We start from the raw sequence: 22,743 nt of genomic DNA, 5'->3' as shown, positions 1-22,743 counted from the left end.
GCCTATCCCTAGTTTTATTTTTTCTTGTTTCCAAAATAAGTGGCATAGCCCTGTGCTCACTCCAGTTGTGGAGGTCATGGAGGTTCAGTGACACAGGACTTCTGAAGTCAGAAACAGGTGGGATGTTAAGGGAAAGACCAGGGAGAAGTCTCACTGCATCCCCAGGGGGCACTGTAGGGTACAGGTGTCCTCCAAATGCCACTTTCCCCTTCAGCTCAGGTTGTACCAGGAGTCCTCTCTCTAGACACAGCTGGGTCCACTGATGCTGCCTGGAGACAGCCTGACCCTCCAGTGTCATGTGGAGGCTGGCTGCGAGATTTGCTCTGAACAAGGATCAGGGGCTCACAACCCTCAGTGTCCTGACCCAAACGTCCCTCTGGGCCATGTGAACAACACTCATTGGAGTCAGTACAGGTGCTAGAGTGGACACAGCCTCTCCTATATGTGGTGAACCAACAGTACTGCCCTGGACATCCTGATCATAGGTGAAGAGCCCTGCCCTATTCCATGTTCTAATTGTCATCACAGTTTTGGTCACCCTGGTGGTGATGGGGTCCAGGAAAGGGTCCTGGAGCTGAGATTGAGAGGGGCAGTGGTGTAGGGAGAGGGACTGAAAAGGGGGAAGTTTCAGGCATGGGAAAAGAGAGCACCCAGAGGGACTGGGAAGAGATGACAAGGGGTCACAAAAAACGTTTCTGGATAAAAACTTTGTCCTTCAGCTCAGGGTCAAAGACATATGGAAAGGGGGTTGCTCTCTACACATCACAACATTCCTTTTTCCGGGAATGTACACAAAACTTTTCTTAGCCCAGCTAGGAAACCTCAGTGCCCTGGGGGGAAAATGTGACCCTGCAGTGTGGAACTGAGGTCTGGCTTGACACCTTCCACCTGCACAGGGAGGGGTCACGTGATCTTCCCAGCACCTTCATCTGCAGGACACATCTGCACCCTCTCAGGACACCTTCACCATCAGTGCTGTGACCTCAGGTCACAACCAGACCTACAAGTACTAAAGCTCTCACAGCACCTCTCCTACCTTCTGTCACACCCCATTGACACCTTAAAAGTTGTGGTCTAAAAGGAGGTAAGGAAATACAATGGAGTAAAGACAGCCTCTTTAACAAACGGTGTTGGGAAAATTGGACAGCAACCTGCAAAAAAATAAAACTAGATCACCAGCTTACACCACTCACAAAAATAAACTCAAAATGGTTAAAAGACTTAAATGTAAGCTGTGAAACCATAAGCATCTTAGATGAAAACATAAGCAGTAAGCTCTCTGACATCTCTTGCAGCAATATATTTGCCAATTTATTTCCACAGGCAAGTGAAATAAAAGATAGAATAAACAAATGGGACTATATCAAACTAAAAAGCTTCTGCGCAGCTAAAGACAATAAGAACAGAATAAAAAGACAAACTACACAATGGGAGAATGTCTTTGACAATACGTCTGGTAAGGGGTTAATAACCAAAATTTATAAAGAACTTGTAAATCTCAACACCAGGAAGACAAACAATCCAATCCAAAAATAAGAAAAAGAAATGAGTAGACACTTCTCCAAAGAGGACATACAGATTGCCAATGGGCATATGAAAAACTGCTCAACATCACTAATCATTAGAGAAATGCAAATTAAAACCACAATGAGATATCAACTCACACCAGCCAGAATGGCACTCATCAACAAAACAACACAGAATAAGTGCTGGTGAGGATGTGGAGAAAGGGAACCCTCCTGCACTGCTGGTGGGAATACAGACTGGTGCAGCCACTGTGGAAAACAGTATGGAGATTCCTCAAAAAATTGAAAATTGAACTGCCTTTTGACCTAGCTATCCCACTTTTAGGAATATACTCCAAGAACACCATAGAATGGCTCCAAAAGGAGAAATGCACCCCCATATTTGTGGCAGCATTATTCACAATAGCAAAGATCTGGAAACAGCCCAAGTGTCCTTCAGAGGACGAGTGGATTAAAAAGCTTTGGTACATATATACTATGGAATACTACTCAGCCATAAGAAATGATGACATCAGATAATTTACAATAACATGGATGGACCTTAATAACATTATATGGAGTGAAATAAGTAAATCAGAAAAAACTAAGAACTATATGAATTCATACATAGATGGGACATAACACTGAGACTCAGAGACATGAACAAGAATGTGATGGTAATGGGGTGAGGGGGTGGGGGGAGGAGGGTGGAGCGAGGAAGGAGAAAGGGGGTGGGGGAGAGGAGGAGCACAAAGAAAACCAGATAGAAGGTGACGGAAGACAATTTGACTTTGGGTGAGGGGTATACAGCATAATCAAATTTCAAAATAATCTGGAGATGTTTTCTCTCAACATATGTACCCTGATTTATCAATGCATTAAATTTAATAAAAAATATTCTAAAAAACAAACAAAAAATAAACTTTTACATAGTTGAATTAAAAAAAAGTTGTGGTCTAGGCCCTGGCCGGTTGGCTCAGTGGTAGAGCCTGGCATGCAGGAGTCCTGGGTTCAATTCCTGGCCAGGGTACACAGGAGAAATGCCCATCTGCTTCTCCACCCTTCCCCCTTTCCTTCCTCTCTGTCTCTCTCTTCCCTTCCATTGGAGCAAAGTTGGTCCAAGCGTTGAGAATGGCTCCATGGCCTATGCCTCAGGTGATAGAATGGCTCTGGTCACAACAGAGCAATGTCCCAGATGGACAGAGCATTGTCCCTGGTGGGCATGCTGGGTGGATCCTGGTCGGGCGCATGCGGGAGTCTGTCTGACTGCCTCCCGTTTCCAACTTCAGAAAAATACAAAAAAAAAAAAAAAGTTGTGGTCTAAGGTGAGAAGCCCCAGCCCATGTCCATCGAGGGAGCAGAACTTCAGTTCACAACGTGTTGCAGGAGAGCTCAGGGCTAAGATGTGGAAGAAAAAGAAAGAGTCAGATCATCAACAGGGAGAAGACAATCACACAAAGAGATGGTGCACAGAAGGAGTCACACATCCACCCCATGCCTTACCCCACCTGTGCTTCCAGTCCATGCAAGGTGTGTGCAGGAGAAAGACTGCAGAGTGTGAAGGAAGGGTGGACCTTTGAGGAATAGACATGGGACTAAAAATGACACGAAGAAGCAGTCCCAGTTCCACTTCTTCCTCCTATCCCTGTTTCATACAGTAATTTGGGTCTGCAGACCCCCACACCCATTGGCTAATGTCATGTGTATTTGATAACAAAGTTTCTTATATCAGCCCTGGGCAGTACTTCCCAACTCATTCCACAACATTTCAAACAGGTACTTAAGCGATGTCTTTCAAAGGACTTGGTAAGACGAAGGTGGGGATTAAGGGAGAGGGCCTTGTGTTTCAAGCAGACCTGAGGTCACTGGTGTAATTGTGGTCAGTGTGAGAGGAAATGCCGAAATGGAGGGTGCCCAGCTCAGGCAGGGAGAAAGAAGCAGACAGAAATCTGCCTCTGTCCATGGTGCTGATTCTAGGGTCCTGAGAATCATCCTGGCTCCTATGGAACCAGGTCCACATAGGAAGACGGAGTGGAGGGGGCCTCTTACTCTTGGGTTAGGGTGATTGGATCCAGTGAAAGTCTGAGCTGAAGAGAAGTTGGCTCAGCCACCTGTGAGAGAGAGCTCACTGACAAAATTATAACTGTATCTCAAATTTGCTTCTCTCATATGTCAGGGCAGAATCTGATTCTGGATTTCAAAGGTACACACACAATATAATATGCAAATGGAATATTGTAGACTTGTATACTGAAACCTATATAATGTTATTAACCAATGTCATTCAAATACATTTTATTTTAGAATCCCATATGTTTGATATGTTAAAAATGGAGTAAACTAATCTTTACACCGGTTTGGAGCATTGTGCCTCAAATAACTACAAATATGATAAGGAAACAGAAGTTATGATGACTGGACTAATTAGCTATTTCTCTGAAACTTAATGCATTTTAGAATGAACATCACTATTTAGCTTATCTGCATCAATAGCAGTGCTTTCTTTCTATGGATGTAATTGCAATACTTCCCTTTCTCATAAATGCCCCTTGCCTCTGTCTTCAGTTGGAACAAGGTTTAGGCTGAGTCCAAGGAATCTAAATAGCTATACTTATTGATCCCAAATAATGTTTGTTGCCTTCCCTTTGAAAGACATTTTATTTTTAAATTAACACTGTCATCTTATAGATTTGTAAATATGTCTTAAATATTCTCAGTACCAGTTCATTGTATTTTTAATTTTTTTATTTAAGTGACAGGATGAGGAGGTAGCGACAGTCTTCTCCATGTGCCCCAATGGGGTTTCACCCAGCAAGCTCAATAGAGGGCAATACTCCGTCCATCTGGGGACCCTTGCTCCATTGCATATGGAGTGATTTTTTAGCACGTGAGGTGGAGGCCATGGAGTCTTCCTCAGTGCCTGGGAACAACTTGCTCCAATAAAGCCAAGGCTGCAGGAGGGAAAGACAGACAGAGAGAGAGAGAGAGAGAGAGAGAGAGAGAGAGAGAGAGAAGTGAGAGGGGGGTGTGGAGAAGCATATGAGCATTTCTTCTTGTGCCCTGACTGGAAATCAAACCCAGGACATTGACAAACCAGGCAGATGCTCAACCACTGAACAAAGTAGCCAGGGCCCCATTGGCTTACTTAGACATCATAAATATCCTCTCCCAATGCATGGTTTTAAAAAAATTTTTTTGCAGGTGTTCATGAGAAATAGGACTTCTTAATATTTTTTTAAAATTTTATTTAGACAATTAAATTTAACAGGGTGACATTGGTCAACCAGAGTACACAGATTTAGAGAAAACATATCCAAGCCATTTGGAAAGTCTATTATGCTGTATACCCATTACACAAAGTCAAATCATCCTCCGTCACCATATATTTTGTTTCTCTTTATGCCCCTTCCCCCATCTCCCTCCTCTCCTCCTTTTTTAGCATGTTTCCATGTACCATATTTCCACTCAATTTGTGGTTGTATATCCATTTGAAGAAACACTTGCCTAGTGAGATAATATCCTCTGTTTTTTTTGCAAGAGAACAAGAAATTTATTTACTTTTCACATTTTGATCTGCAGTCCTTGTGTCACCTATTATTGTAAATGGTGTGTAGAAGCACGCATGTCCACCTTGTTCCACAGACTCACCCACGATGAGCTAAAAAATCCATGCTCTCCCCACTGCACTGAGAGCACCTGTTGTTCTGTCTCCAGTGGCTCTACATTGAACCAGGCATCCCTGCTTTTTTATTTCTCAAACCTCCAAAATCTCCACCTAACCCTGTAATACTTCATCTCATATTCTCTATATCTCAGGCAAGAAGGATTCACATCACATTTGTGGGATGCGTTTTTTTCACTGGTCAAAATAACAAAAGTGGGACTAAGAAGGAAGTATTTTGTTTGCGTATCCTTCAATCATTCCAGTGGTAGTGCCACAATTTCTATCTAATGAGCGTTTGTGTGTGTGCATGCATGCGTGTGTGTTATCAGATTCACCACCTTCCTAAGTTCTGAGATCTGCGCTCTCACTTCTTTCTTAAATTCACCCTCCATGTATGAGTCTAACTTTCATTTCAAATCTGTCTATATACATTTGCCAAAATCCTTCCTTGGTTCTAATGGTCTTCAGGGTAAGTCCAAACATTTCTTTCTGAACTCAAGGTTGTTCATGATCTTCCAGATGGGACCCTCCAACCTCAGTTCTCATAACTGCTTCTTCTTTTTGTACTTCTGATTTTTTGAAGCAGACCGGTGCATTTATGCTGCAAACACACACACACACACAAACACACACACACTCTCTCTCACACACACACATGCACACACACAAACAAAGCTATTAATTACATCCATGCTTCCCCATATCTGCTTTATACAGCCATTTAGACTTAGCAAGTCTCCTCCAAAGTCCACAGATAAAAACAAGAAATAGACATAGCACAGATTCCTTCTTCTTATTGCTTTTCTCAAATGTGTCTGTGACTGGTAAGGGGTATGTAAGGATTATGTGGTAAAGCCATGTAAGCCATTTGTATGACACAGTGTGACACACAATATTGGGGTCCAATTACTGTTTATATTTAATTTTTATGCTCCAATATTGCATTTCTGGAGTCTATTTTTAATGCATGCATCAGATGATCTTTTTTTTTTTTTTTTCCTGACGTGAGAAGCAGGGAAGCAGAGAGATAAACTACCACATGCGCCAACCAGACTGAGATTCCCCGGCATATCCACTAGGGGATGATGCTCTACTCATCTGGGCTGTTGCTCTGTTGCAACTAGAGCCATTCCAGCACCTGAGGAGGAGGCCATGGAGCCATCCACAATGCCTGGGACAATTTTGTGTCAATGAAGCCTTGGCTGAATGAGGGGAACAGAGAGATAATTGGAAAATTAAATTTAATAGAGTGACATTGATAAATAAGTGTACATAGGTCTAGCCTTGGCTGAATAGCTTAATTGGTTAGAGAGCATTGCCTCAAAACTCAGAGGTTGCCAGTTCAATCCCTGGTCAGGGCACATACAGGAACAGATGAATGTTCCTGTCTCTTTCTCTCTTCCTCTCTTCCTCTCTAAATGCAATAAAATACATATTTTAAAAAAGAAAAATAAATAAAAAAAGAGAGAGAGTACATAGGTTTCAGGCAATCTTTATCCATTTAGCCATTTGTGAACACCCAGGGTGATTCCATATGCTGGTTATTGTATATAACACTATAATAAACATAGAGATGTATACACCTTTACAAATTAGTGTTTTCATTTTCTTTGGATAAATACTCCAATTAGATAAATTTAAAAACTCATTTCCCCAGCTACATGAGCCAAAACTCAACTGCTCAGAAGGTACAAGTCACTGCTGATTGCCATGTACCACAGAGCAAATGCACAACATTGTCATGCTGGTGGAACAGGAGAGCTGTTCTACATGGATGATCCCCATAAAGATCTCATGGATCTCGGTCTCTAACAGACAATGATCATATTCAACATCAATTATGAGATGGCTCTGTCTAGTGCAATGGAGTCACAAGCTGAATCTCTCCATGGAATGACTTATCACCTCCTAAATTCATGAACATTTCTGCCATTCGTAGTTTCACCCAATCCCTCAGACCACCACCTCCTATGTGTACATTTTTTTGAGGGGGGAGGGTATTCACTCTCTTCTTGTGAGAAACCAAACATCCATTCTCAGCACACAATACACCTGGAAATGTTGGCTTCTGTTGACCTATTTTGACCTTTATATTTTTACTTTTTAATTGAATCACTATCTACACAAACAACCCATAAACTGCTACATAAAATAATCTGTCATTCAGCTCTGACAATTAGGACAGGGTAATTCTCCACAGGGAAAATCCCTAGATTTATTCAATATTTCAGTGTAGACAACATTCTATCATTGGCATCTTCATCTCATGGTCTTAGTTACTTCTTTTCCAACAAGGTGAGTGATTTATCTCCACAGCTTGACATGCTGACTTAGAATTGCTGGCTCTGCACTGGTCTATCCTACCTAAACCATGAACTTTATAAAGCAGGAGTATGTATAGTCTCTGATCTTCTATGATTTACCAACACCTCTGCCTGTGACCCCTTCTGGTGTGTCCACTCTGGGGTGTGTGGGAACCAGGTGAGAACAATTGACATCATGGTCATGGTACACCTAGCATGTTCCAGCCACAAAGACATGCTGAGTATTTTTCTCTCTGAGGACCATTGCACTCAGCTTTACCAATTCAAATATGGAAGTCTCTTAAGAGACCAAGCTCCTGTTAATCAATGGCCTGTCCATTGTGTAGAAGTTATTAACACACTTGGGATGAGAGTCTTATGCAAGGGTAGCCATTAATGACATCTCTCTGTCCATGTTCTCTAACCAGAGAGGGGACCCTAGCTAACTCTCCCTTGATCAGTAAACTGCAGTGATCAATTTTCCTGGGGAATTATTGTGCTCTGAGCTTTCCTAAATCCCTGCACTGATCACCTTGGCTCCCCCCTCAGGCTGTTGCAAAGGTGCAAAATTAATATCACTGCAGATCCTAAACCCTGAGGGGAAAGATTAGTGAGCAGTGCGAACTCTCCTATTTTCCTGGAATGTAGGGAAGGGCTCATGGTCTGCTGTGCTGAAATACAAAATAAGCATGTTCATTGAAGACAATCAATAGAAAGAGGAAGCCACAAATGTCAAGCACAGTCTGGAAACACATATTTAGGCAAAGAAGTGTTTTCCTATCACTTGAAGTCAGGCTCCATGGCCCAGTAAACTTCAGACTCACCTTTAGCTTCAGGACTGACTTGAGGCAGAAAGAACCTTCTGAGTTGTTCTGATACTGGCGCTAATGCCACTTCTGACATGGTTCTGGTGCGGCGTTGCAAAAAAAGCATTTTACTGGAGTCACACTCAGAGAACCTTGGGTTTTTGCAGTAAGATGTATTTAGGATTGACATAGAAGATTGCTCACAGGTATTCAACATCTCATTTCCATTTGTCTTGTCAAGGAAAAAAGTCCAGGGTAGTCTTCAGTAAGCCCAGTTTTGTTGTAAGGTACCAAAGGCTACAGAATTAATATTAAGATTTTAGGAACCTTAAAGAACATTTTATTAACTTAGGCTAGGAGTACAGTGAGATTTTGTAAATGATCTCTGTACTTGTGTGATTAACATAAAACCAAGATGGTTAATGGCATTGTGTTGTAAATACTAAGGGGAAGGAGACTTGGATTCTATGACAATTGTGAGGAAATGGATGAATAGCTATCCAGGTGCAGGCAGAGAAAAATCAAATTAAACCTTTTCTTATATTAATGGGCCATTTACAGGCATTTGTCCCCATGGAAACTACCTCTCCCCTCCTGAAAGCATGTAGTTAGTGTATGTATCTCTAGGCCAAGGAATAGCAAATGAACACTAGACAATATAGGAATGTCTTGTGGTATGTAAAGTGACATTTTTACCATTGTGTTGCCTTCTAAGTTTTAATGTGTAGAAGCATTTTTTATGAATCTTATAGACAGATGTTATAAACTTGCTAATGAATTGTGTCCCATCCCCCCTCCCTTCATCCTTTTTCAAACCTGTATAAGAGAAAACAAAAGGTATAAGCTTAAACCGTGATGTCAGGTTTTTTTGCCCTTCCATGTATAATTAACGGTATATAACCAGCCCCTAGAATATTATAGACACACATGATTTGGGACTGTGGCCCCATGTAAGATATATGTGGCCATCATATTTAATAAATTTTCTCCATTAATAAAACTTTTCAAAAACTTATTTGGATTACGTGCTTCTATGAAAACCCATGGAATTGTGGATTGGGTACTTTATAACACTATAAAGACCAAAATCAAGATATTCTGTGCCATGGTGTAGCCCATATCAAAACTCAGTGCAATACAGGTGCTGCTCAAAGCCTGTCCTTGGGAGACAGTCTTGGGAACATGGCAGGTGCTTGGAGATCTCATAAGTGAATGAGCAAGGTCAGCTTGTTTCCAAGCAGGAAGAAGAGACTGGGAAGGACTAGCTTCCCTTAAACTAACCAATCTGTTTTATTAAAATTTTGCAGGATTCTATTGATTTCCCCCAATAACCAATCAGATCCTTCTTCTAGGCTAGACTGACAGGCCTCCATGACCGCCCTTCTGGTTTCCACTGTGCAAGCCTTAAAGTGGAAGTGCAGAAGCACCTCTTTCTTGGGCACTGGGACCTGCAGTGCCTTGGGGAAATGTCCTCCAAATGGCTAGGGATTTAGTCCAAATGGCTGAGGACACAATAGACTCCAAAATGTGTGGTTGAGCCTATGAAGACTTTAGGCTTTTAGCCAATTATTCTAAAGAGATGTTGTTAAAAAGTAGAGTACTTTAGTTCTGCGGGTTATGTAGTGACACCAAGACAGGGTACAGAAGAAAATTTAGGAGGAGATTTATTAATAAGCTGGCTACATATGACTTACACAGGGTATAGCTAACCCAGATTGTGTAGTCCTCAATGTAGCCCTGAGCCTAGTTATGTAGACTTGAGCACATACAGGTTGGGGGGAAAAGGAAGGGGAGCATGGCACAATAGTCAATCATTAACAAGCTTACAACATTTGTCTATAGAATTTATTAAAAAGAGAAAAATCATTTCTAATATTAAACTTACAAGGTAACACAATGGTGATAAATGTTATTTACATATCAATACAGTAGCAATAAATGTCATTTTACATATCAAAGACATTCTCAAATCTTCTAGTGTTTACCCCTCATTCCTGTTGCCATAGCAAAATGCTTAGTTTAGGATAAGGAAAGAGGCCAAATGAAAATACCCTTGCTAAAAGTGTTTGTTTAGTTTACAAGTTTTTATCAATATAAAGGGTTTCAAGAGGGATAATTATTAGAAAGCAGATAAAATGTTACAGAGTGCAGGTTTTACAAGCAAGGGGGAGTGGGCTCGTGATCCCTTTGTCTAAAGGTATATGTCACTCTCAGGACTCAGGAGGGGAGAAAGGGTTAAAATCAGTGTAGCACATGTAAACATTGTCTCATAAATTATTTTATTGAAGGGGAAGAGAAAGTTCTTTGTTGTCTTTTAAGTAGTGGCCTCAGGCCTTCCAGAGAACTATAGTTAAACTATAATTAGATACTAACTTTTGCCTCTTTAATCTCTTTCTCTGGGTCTTTTTCTTTTCAGAAAGGAGGGGTACGGGGGCCTGACTCTTCCTTTTAAAAACTGTTAATTTTTGCAATTCTTCGGCACCTTATCACATGCTTAAGCTTCTTACTGAAGCACACCCTCCAACTGTTATAAAATATAATGTCCAACTCGCTTTGCTCTCTTTCCCCATCAACTTCTAGCTGCCTGCTGATGTGACCAAGTCCACACTGAGCACATTTACCAGATGCCCCAAAAGACTGTAGAACAAAAACCATTACAAAAACCATTACAAGAGACTTGAAGTGGTTACCAGGGGAAGGAAGTTGTGGGAGAAGAGGTTGTAGGGGAAGGGAGTAAGAGGGACAAATTATGATGATGGAAAATGATTCCACTTGGGGTGATGGGCACACAACACAACCAACAGTTCAAATGGTATAAAAATATTTACCTGAAACATATGAGCTCCTCTTGATCAATGTCACTGCATTAAGTTTAATTTTTTTAAATAAAATGCAGAAAAGCAGGAGTCCATATAGATCTAGCTATGCCAACAGAAGCATTTTTACCATCAGGTCCCCAGACAGAGCCTTGCTTGACCCTCCATCAGAAGTGCTGAGACATGATGGCTACTTTTCTTTGATCCCATTTCACTGTTTTGTTGGTTTATGAGCCCATTTTCTAGAAAAAGTATTTCATATCAGTAACTTTTTAGATCTTGGTGATCTTACCATTTTTTTTTCCAAATTTTTGATAAGTATTAATAGAGTATTTGAACAAACCCAGTGAAAGCATTATTTCAGGGAATAACACAGTTTGTATTTGGTGTCTGAACAGAGAGCCCTTAGGTTAGTATCAAACACACCGTGACTTGAAAATTCATCTGAGTGTGGGTGATATGCCTTTCATGGCTATGTGTTATATATTAAATAGGAGAAAAGTGTACTCGATTCTGGGACTTGAGTAATTCTATGATCAATGGCAATGTTGAGAAATTACTGTAAGTGACCTTGTGTACTCAAATACCTTGTCTCTTAACAAGTGACCCTTTCAGAAGATACATTTTCCCTTATGAGGACACAGCAGTTTATTCTCTATATTCATACAGGAAAACCCACAGAGAGAGATTTCCACAAACACCTCCATTTTTGTTCTAAAGTAAAAATCACAGAAAAATGTAAGCTTGTTTATTCCTGGATGTGTATGCAGTACTGGGTGTGGGTGTGGGTGTATGTGTCTGTGTGTGAGCCTTGGTGTATGAGGAAGGCAGAGGGTGAGTTTGGGGACAACCTAGGGGACAGTCATTGGACTGTCCCTGTGAGCACACTGCTGGGGAGACCCTGAGTCGCTGCTTTAAGAACAGAAGCCTGCCAATGTGCCGTTGCTGCGAGACAGTGTCATCTTCTTTTTTGTCCCAGGTCCTGCCTTCCTGGGCTGCAGGGGTTCTGGGAACCTCAAATGCTCCCTCTAGTGCCTTGCAAACATGGTGGTGGCTGGAGTGAAGCGAAGAGGGAGCCCTGGTTCCTCCTCAGCCTGGTCCCCACAGGAACTCCAGAAGCTTTATTTATTAAAGGACAGGTTGGACCTGGAACGTGTGAAATGTTCTACAGAGAGCCATTTTCTCTTCACTTACCTACCTCTTATCTGCTCCTAGGTATCTGGGGGTGTCCACAGTCTATGAACCTGGGCAGGTGTCTGGCAGGCTGTGAACACATTGGAAGAAGTGAGCTTAAATCAGTTTCTAAAAATACTAAGTGAAGCTTAAGATGCCAAAATTTGGAAAATTAAATTTAACAGGGTGACATTAATCAACAAGTATACATAGATTTCATGTAAACATCACTTTATAATTTGAATTATGCCAATCATATTGTATATTCATCACCCAACATCAAATCATTTTCTGTCACCTTACATTTGTTCTTCTTTACACCCTTCCCCAATTATCCTTCCCCTCCCTTACATCTCCCTCCTCTGGATGAGAGAAAGAAATAAAAGGCATTCAAATCAGAAAAGAAAGTTTCAGTTTTTGCAGATAATATGATTCTGTATATAGAAAACCCCAAAGATTCCATAGAAAGACTAATAGAAACAATAAACTAATACAGCAAGGTCACAGGATACAAAATTAATATACAGAAGTTTATTGCTTTCATATATGCCAACAGTGAAACTTTGAAAAATGAACTCAGAAAAACAATCCCTTTTACAGTTGCAATGCAAAAGATAAAATACCTGGAAATAAATTAACAATGAACATAAAGGATCTATATACTAAAAACTACAAAGCGTTATTAAAAAAAATTGAAATAGACACAATGAAAAGGAAAAATATTCCATGGATTGGAAGAATCAACATAGTTAAAATGGCCCTATTACCCAAAGCTGCACCAGTTTGCATTTTCACTAACAGTGCACAAATGTTCTCTTTTGTTGATAGACATCTGACAGGTATTCGGTGATGTCTCAAGGTTCAATTTACATTTCTTTGATAGCTAGTGACATTAAGCATCTTTTCATGTGTATATTGGACATCTGTATGTCCCAGAAGTCCTTTGACAATCTTAATTGAATTTTTTGTTGTTGAGTTTTACACATTCTTTATAATTTTTTTATTTTGTTCCATTGGTCTGTCTCTTTTTCTGCCAATAGCATCATGCTTTTATTATCATCACTCTAGAATAATTTGAAGTCAGATATTGTAATACCTCCAGCTTTGTTCTTTTTTCTCAAGAGTGCTTTTGCTATTGGAGGTTTTTTATGATTACAAGCAAACCTGGTGATATTTTGTTCCATTTCACAAAGCTCAGCAACAAACAAGTAAGCAATCCAGTTAAAAAATGGGGAGAGAATCTGAACAGACAACTCTCCCAAGAAGAAATACAAATGGCCAAAAGATATAGGAAAAGATGCTCATCTTCTATAGCTATTCTAGAAGTGCAAATCAAAACTACAATGAGGAAGACAAGATGGCGCTGGAGTAGGCGGACATACCAACATCTACCTCCCAGAACCAAAGTGGATTACAAACTAATTTTAAGAACTATCATCTGGAAAAACCAACTTTGGACTAAACTAAGAGGACTCTTCAACCAAGGAACACTGAAGAAGCCACACTGAGACTGGTAGAAAAAGCGGAAATGCAGAGAGGGCTGCCCAGCTCCCAGGAGCAAACATAAGCCGGGAGAGACTTGCATGGCAGGAAGTGAGTTTAGCAGAGAGGAGAGGGTCCTGAGCCCCAAGAACAAAGCCCCAGCCTGCAGCCCCAGAGCCCAGAAGAGGCATAAGGACAGTATTTAGTTTGAAACAAGTCAGGATACTGTTTGTGAGAAAGAGTCTGATTTCTCAGACCCAGGATTCTTCTTAAAGGAACTGCGCAGAACACCTCTCTCACAACCACTCACCCGGGGCTCCAGGGGATGGGGAGGGAGAAAACACCAGAGTAGAAGGAAGAGAGTGTAATGTAGGAGGCACAGGGAGAAACATTTTGGGAGATAGCCACCCTAACCCCTGGGACGAGTCACTCCCCAAATCTGAAGTGAATATTTCCCCTGGAAACAGCAATACCAGCAAAGGGAAGCAGGAGAGCAGCCAAACAATCTCCCCCCGCGGCACTTAGAGCAGAGTTGCTTAGAAGGAGGGAGATTTCAGGTCTACAGTAGTGAGTGGTAGGGTCTGAGCAGCAGTGCCCGGACCCACGCGGTTGAGGTCTCACTGGAGGGCGGGCAGCAGAAGGAGACGAAAGCACGGTTCTGTTGGCAGGGGCAGAAGCTGGCTGGCGACCACTGGGCTCAGGTGTGAGCTCAGTCTTGCCCAGCTGGGGAGGAGGGGGCGTGCAAAAGCGGTCAAGCCCAGCTGCTGGCAGCCTGTAATCCAGCCTGCGGGAGAAGGGCAGGAACCCTGGAAAGAGTGGAGACCAGCCCCTGAGCAAGGGTGCAGGAGCACAGCCTTGCCCCGCCCATGCAACCCAGGCTTGTGGTCTGACTTGGGAGCTGGCTTCTCCCGCGAGGGTGGAGCCAAAAGCCCAGAACAGGCAGAGTTCCACTACTGAGCTGAGTGTGGGCACGCAATCCTGCCCGGCTGGTAGAGCCAAGGTTAGTAGCCATTCCATGAGCGGGCTTCTCCTGCAAGGGCAGGGCAAAAGCCTGGAAACAGGCAGAGACCTGCAGCTAAGCAAAGTGGATTACAAAGTGGATTACCTCGCCAGTGCCCTCAGGACCTAGCATAACATCATCCATGGGAGCAGGGCAAAAACCAAGGTCACCAAGGCTTGTGCACCCAAGCACGTGATCACAGCCACTCCCATGAAGAGAAAATGCAGAGGCAGAGAAATGCAACACAAATGAACGAAGAGAAATTCCCAGAAAAGGACCTAAATGAATCAGATATAACCAAATTACCAGATGCAGAGTTTAAAATAATGATTGTTAGGATGCTCAAAGATATTACAACAACAATACATGGTCATTACAAAAACCTAAATAAAGAGATAGCAAATATAAAAAATGACATTGAAATAATAAAAAATAACCAGTCAGAAATGACAAATACAATATCTGAAATAAAAAATACAATGGAAGAAATTAAAAGCAGGATGGATGAAGCGGAGAATCAAATCAGTGAGTCAGAGGACACGATAAATAAAGGCACAGAAGCAGAGCAGAAAAAAGAAAAGAGACTCCAAAAGTCTGAGGAAACTCTAAGAGAGCTCTGTGACAACATGAAGAGAAATAACATTCACATCATAGGGGTTCCTGAAGAAGAAGAGAAAGAACAAGGGAAAGAGACTTTGTTCAAACATATCATAAGTGAAAACTTCCCTCAATTAAGGCAGGAAAACATCTAACATGTTCAGGAAGCACAGAGAACTCCATTAAGGAGAAACCCCAAAAAATCAACACCAAGACACATCATAATTAAAATACCAAAGCTAAATGATAAAGAGAAAATATTAAAAGCTGCTAGAGAAAAAAACACTATCACCTACAAAGGAGCCCCCATAAGGATGACTTCTGACTTCTCACCAGAAACACTTGAGGCCAGAAGAAAATGGCAAGAAATATGCAAAGTAATGCAGAACAAGAGCCTACAAGCAAGATTACTTTATCCAGCAAGGCTATCATTTAAAATTGAAGGAAAAATAAAAAGCTTTACAGACAAAAAAAAATAATAATAAAAACTCAAGGAATTCACTGCAACCAAACCAAGGCTGCAAGAAATGCTAAGAGGCCTGTTGTAAACAGATCAAAGGAGAAAAAGAATATAGCAAAAGAGGAATACAGTTTTAAAGAATAAAATGTCAATAAACAATTACTTATCAATAACAACCTTAAATGTTAATGGATTAAATGATGCAATCAAAATACATAGGGTAGCTGCATGGATAAGAAAACAGGACCCATACATATGCTCTCTACAAGAGACACACCTTAAATCAAAAGAGGCACACAGACTGAAGATAAAAGGATGCAAAAAAATATTTCACGCAAATGGAAATGAAAAAAAAAGCTGGGGTAGCAATACTTATATCAGACAAAATGGACTTTAAAACAAAGACCATAGTTAGAGATAAAGAAGGTCACTACATAATGATAAAGGGAGCAATCCAAAAGGAAGATATAACCGGTATAAATATCTATGCACCTAATATAGGAGCACCTAAATATATAGAGCAGACTTTGATGAACTTAAAGGGCGAGATCAACAGCAATACTATAATAGTAGGGGATTTCAATACCCCATTAACATCATTAGATAGATCTTCAAGAAAGAAAATTAACAAAGAAACAGCAGACTTAAAGGACATATTAGATCAACTCGATTTAATAGATATGTTCTGAACCATTCACCCCCAAACAGCAGAATATACATTCATTTCAAGCGCTCATGGTACATTCTCTAGAATAGACCACATGTTAGGGCACAAAACCGGTCTCAAAAAATTTAAGGAGATTGAAATCATATCGAGCACTTTCTCTGATCACAATGGCATTAAACTAGAAATCAACCACAACAGAAAAACTGAAAAATATTCAAACACTTGGGAACTAAATAGCATGTTATTAAATAATGAATGGGTTAACAATGAGATAAAAAAGAAATTAAAAAATTTTGAGAAACAAATGAAAATGAGCATACATCAACTCAAAATTTATGGGACACAGCAAAAGCTGTCCTGAGAGGGAAGTTATAGCATTACAGGCATACCTCAAGAAGCTAGAAAAAGCTCAAATAAACAACTTGACCCTACATCTAAAAGAACTAAAAAGAACAGCAAGTAAAGCCCAGAGCTAGTAGAAGGAAGAAAATAATAAAGATCAGAGCAGAAATAAATGACATAGAGGCTAAAGAAACAATACAGAGAATCAATGAAACCAGGAGTTGGTTCTTTGAAAAGGTAAACAAGATCGATGAACCTTTAACGAGACTCACCAAGAAAAAAAGAGAGAGGACTCAAATAAATAAAATTAGAAACGAGAGTGGAGAAGTAACAACTGACACAACAGAAATACAAAATATTGTAAAAAAATACTATGAAGAACTGTACGCCAAAATACTAGACAACCTAGATGAAATGGACAAATTCCTTGAAACATATAGTCTTCCAAAAATCAATCTGGAAGAATCAGAAAACCTAAACAGACCAATTACAACAAATGAGATTGAAACAGCTATCAAAAAACTCCCAAAAAAGACCCTGGCCGGTTGGCTCAGTGGTAGAGCATCGGCCTGGCATGCAGAAGTCCCAGGTTCGATTCCCGGCCAGGGCACACAGGAGAAGCACCCATCTGCTTCTCCAACCCCTCCCCCTTTCCTTCCTCTCTGTCTCTCTCTTCCCCTCCCGCAGCCGAGGCTCCATTGGAGCAAAGATTGCCCGGGCGCTGGGGATAGCTCCTTGGTCTCTGCCCCAGGCGCTACAGTGGCTCTGGTCGCGACAGATCTACACCCCGGAGGGGCAGAGCATCGCCTCCTGGTGGGCAGAGCGTCACCCCCTGGAGGGCATGTCGGGTGGATCCCGGTTGGGCACATGCGGGAGTCTGTCTGACTGTCTCTCCCCGTTTCCAGCTTCAGAAAGATACAAAAAACAAACAAACAAACAAAAAAACAAAAAACCAACAACAACAAAAAAACAAAACTCCCAAAAAAGAAAAGTCCTGGGCCTGATGGCTTCACAAGTGAATTCTACAAAATATTCAAAGAAGAACTAACTCCTATCCTTCTCAAGCTATTTCAAAAAATTCAAGAGGAAAAAAGACTTCCAAACTCCTTTTATGAGGCGAGCATAATTCTGATTTGAAAACCAGGCAAAGACAACACAAAAAAAGAAAATTATAGGCCAATAACCCTGATGAATTTAGATGCAGAAATCCTTAACAAAATATTAGCAAAACAGATCCAGCAATATATGAAAAAAATCATACACCATGATCAACTGAGATTTATTCTGGGGAGGCAAGGCTGGTACAATATTCACAAATCAATCAATGTGATTCATCACATAAACAAAAGGAAGGAGAAAAACCATATGATAATTTCAATAGATGCAGAAAAAGCATTTGATAAAATTCAGCACCCATTCATGATCAAAACTCTCAGCAAAGTGAGAATACAGGAAATATATCTCAACATGATAAAGGCCTTCTATGACAAACCCACAGCCAATATCATACTCAATGGGAAAAAATTAAAAGCAATCCCCTTAAGATCAGGAACAAGGCAGGGGTGTCCTCTTTCACCACTCTTATTCAACATAGATCTGGAAGTCCTAGCCACAGCAATCAGACAAGAAAAAAAATAAAAGGCATCCAAATTGGAAAAGAAGAAGTAAAACTATCATTATTTGCAGATGATATGATATTGTAAATAGAAAACCCTAAAGTCTCAGTCAAATAACTACTAGACCTGATAAATGAATTCAGCAAGGTGGCAGGATATAAAATCAATGCTCAGAAATCAGAGGCATTTTTATACACTAACAATGAACTGTCAGAAAGAGAAATCAAGGAATCAATCCCTTTACCATTGCAACCAAAAAAATAAAGTACCTAGGAATAAATTTAACCAGGGAGATTAAAGACTTGTACTCAGAAAATTATAAAACATTAATAAAAGAAATCAGGGAAAATATGAACAAGTGGAGATTAAAGACTTGTACTCGGAAAATTATAAAACATTGATAAAAGAAATCAGGGAAAATACGTGCTCATGGTTAGGAAGAATAAACATCATTAAAATGTCTATATTACCCAAAGCAATTTATAAATTCAATGCAATACCAATTAAAGTACCAATGACTTACTTCAAAGATATAGAACACATAATCCAAAAATTTATATGGAACCAAAAGAAAACATGAATAGCCTCAGCAATCTTGAAAAGGAAGAATAGAGTGGGAGGTATCACACTTCCGGATATCAAGTTATACTACAAGGCCATCGTACTGAAAACAGCCTGGTACTGGCAGAAGAACAGGCATTTAGATCAATGGAACAGAACTGAGAACCCAGAAATAAACCCACACCTTTATGGACAACTGATATTTGACAAAGGAGGTAAGGAAATACAATGGAGTAAAGACAGCCTCTTCAACAAATGGTGTTGGGAAAATTGAAAAGCTACCTGCAAAAAAATGAAACTAGACCACCAACTTACACCATTCACAAAAATCAACTCAAAATGGATAAAAGACTTAAATGTAAGCCATGAAACCATAAGCATCTTAGAAGAAAACATAGGCAGTAAGCTCTCTGACATCTCCTGCAGCAATGTATTTGCTGATTTGTCTCCACAGGCAAGTGAAATAAAAGACAGGATAAACAAATGGGACTTTATCAAACCAAAAAGCTTCTGCACAGCTAAAGACAATAAGAACAGAATAAAAAGACAAACTACACAATGGGAGAATATATTTGACAATGCGTCTGATAAGGGGTTAATAACCAAAATTTATAAAGAACTTGTAAAACTTAATACTAGGAAGACAAACAATCCAAACCAAAAATGGGCAAAAGAAATGAATAGACACTTCTCCAAAGAGAACACACAGATGGCCAATAGGCATATGAAAAACTGCTCAACATCACTAATGATTATAGAAATGCAAATTAAAACCACAATGAGATATCACCTCACACCAGTCAGAATAGTGCTCATCAATAAAACAACACAATAAGTGCTGGCGAGAAAAGGGATCCCTCCTGCACTGCTGGTAGGAATACAGACTGGTGCAGCCACTGTGGAAAACAGTATGGAGATTCCTCAAGAAATTAAAAATCAAACTGCCTTTTGACCCAGCTATACCACTGTTAAGAATATACCCCAATAACACCATAGTACTGTTTGAAAAGAAGAAATGCACCTCCATATTTATGGCAGCATTGTTCACAATAGCAAAGATCTGGAAACAGACCAAGTGTCCATCAGAGGAAGAGTGAATTAAAAGCTTTGCTATATATATATTATGGAATACTACTCAGCCATAAGAAATGATGACATCGGATCTTTTACAACAACATGGATGGGCCTTGATAACATTATACTGAGCAAAATAAGTAAATCAGAAAGAACTAAGAACTATATGATTCCATACATAAGTGGGATATAAAAATGAGACTCAGAGACATGGACACCAGTTTTGGGGTTACAGGGTGGGGGGGGAGGAGAGGGAGGGGGCACAAAGAAAACCAGTTAGAAGGTGACAGAAGAGAATTTTATCAATGTCACCCCATTAAAATTAATAATAATAATAAAAAAAGAATGTGTCTCATGGCTAATTCAGGCAGTTAGAAGAATAGTATAAGGATGCTAATTCTGCTTCTCAGGCCACATCCTGCAAAAGCGGCCTCAAACAAATTGGTGATTTGGTTCCTCTGATTTTGCCCATTGGATTTAAAAAAAAATAGGTCAGGAATGCCCTGAAATGGAACTAACAATACATGAGCATAAATTTAAAGGACTTTTAGATACTGGAGCTGATGTATCTGTTATTGGTAAGCTACATTGGCCTCCTTCCTGGCCCACTCATGCAGCAGCCACAGAATTACAAGATATAGGGCAGAGTAAATCCCCTCAACAAAGTTCTAGTTTTCTACATTGGGAAGATTAAGAAGGTCATTCTGGATTTTTTAAGCCTTATGTGCTCCCTGGATGGTCAATTAATTTGTGAGGTAGAGATGTTTTGAAAAATATGGGGGCATTGCTTGTCAGTCCTAATTGTTTAGTCAGTACTCAGATGCTTGATAGGGGATTTTGCCCACCAAGGGTCTAGGGAAAGAACAGCGAGGAATTCTCACCCCCATAGAAGTGGCACCCAATACCAGAAGGTGTGGATTAGGATATCAAAATTTAGCGTAGGGGCCTTGGTAGCTTCAGATACCTCAATAATGCATTGTGCAGACCCAATTACTTGGAAATCAGATAATTCTGCATGGGTAGACCAATGGCCCCTTTCTCAGGATAAACTTAGGGCAGCTGCTCAATTGGTACAAGAGCAGCTACAGCTTGGGCACATTGAACCGTCTAATAGCCCATGGAATACAATTCCATATTTTGATCTTGTTGCCTCCTGGATTATTAAGGGGCATAGGCGACCCTTACAGCTTATAGGTTTGGAGCCTCAAAATTATTGTTGTTCCTTTTTTCAAAGGATCAACAACAATGGCTCTGGGAAACTTCCACTAAATGGCAAATCGCTCTTGCAAAACAATGGACAACTTTATACTGAAACTGTCAACTTAAAATCAGCTCAAATTATATGCCATTATCATGGCTTTTCAGCATTTGCCATATTCCCCCTTTAATCTATATACAGACAGCAAATATTTACTTATGGTGTTTCCACTATAAAAGCTGCTGTCTTAGGGACAAATGCTGATGAACTATTTCAGCAGTCCCTCCTTCTTCAAAGACTTGTATTTCAACATAAATCTCCATGTTTCATAGGACATACTCAAGCTCACTCCATGCTCCCTGGAGCTTTAGCACAAAGGAATGCCCTGTTTTTTCCTTTTCTTTTCTTTTTTCTCTTTTTTTTTTTGTATTTTTCTGAAGTTGGAAATGGGGAGGCAGTGAGACAGACTCCCGCATGCATCCAACCGAGATCCACCCGGCATGCCTACCAGGGGAGAATGCTCTGTTCATCTGGGGTGTCGCTCTGTTGCAACCAGAGCCATTCTAGTGCCTGAGGCAGAGGCCATGGGGCCATCCTGAGCACCTGGGGTGGCTTTGCTCTGGTGGAGCTTTGGTTGCAGGAGGGGAAGAGAGAGACAGAAAGGAAGGAGAGGGGGAGAGGTGGAGAGGCAGATGGGCGCTTCTTCTGTGTGCTCTGGCCGGGAATTGAACTCAGGACTCCTGTATGCCAGGCCAATGCTTTACCACTGAGTCAACCGGCCAGGGTCTAGGAATGCCCTTGTTGATCAAGCTACCCAAAAGAAAATTATTTGGAACAACCATGACAGATCGAGCAATTCAGTCTCATACTATTCATCACCAGAACGCTGCAGCCCTGTGCAAACAGTTTCAACTTTCTCGGGAAGCAGTATGGCAGATTGGGAAATCCTGTCCAAGGGGTCCTATACTACAATCTGCCCCTTCATTTGGAGTTAACCCTCAAGGACCCCTACTAGGACAACTTTGGCAAATGGATGTTACCCATATACCTTCATTTGGCAAACAGTCCTATGTCCACGTTACAGTGGATACATATTCTGGATTTATAGTAACCTCTGTCAGAACAGGAGAGGCTGCTAAGCATGTCATAGCTCATTGTCTGTGTGCATTGTTCTATTATTGGATTTCCTAAAGTGGCTAAACTGAAAATGCTCCTGCATATGAAGCAAAAGCATTTACTGTATCTTGTCATGCTTACAATCTTTAAAGTTAAGGTATTATTAAAGTGTACCCAGCAAATATTTTAAGGTCAACTTAAAAAAAATTTAAAAGGGGTAGTCATATCCTGGAACTCCTACGGATCTACTATATCATGCTTTTTACTAAAAAAAATTTAAATTTCTTTTGAATGCTGATGAACAGAAGATGCCAAATCTTTTTCGCCTGCAAACTACTATCTTCTTTATTTGATCCAGCTAAT

At 40.5% G+C, this 22,743-nt stretch overlaps 1 pseudogene; it reads left to right on the top strand.

Moving 5' to 3' along the window:
• Positions 1–22,743, top strand: part of LOC136330130 (leukocyte immunoglobulin-like receptor subfamily A member 6) — a 46,206-nt pseudogene that overhangs the window by 12,569 nt on the left and 10,894 nt on the right.

Source organism: Saccopteryx bilineata, chromosome 3 (genome assembly GCF_036850765.1).
Source record: "Saccopteryx bilineata isolate mSacBil1 chromosome 3, mSacBil1_pri_phased_curated, whole genome shotgun sequence".
NCBI lineage: Eukaryota > Metazoa > Chordata > Mammalia > Chiroptera > Emballonuridae > Saccopteryx > Saccopteryx bilineata.
Note: the sequence above shows the minus strand (reverse complement) of the source record. Positions and strands in the feature narration are given on the sequence as shown.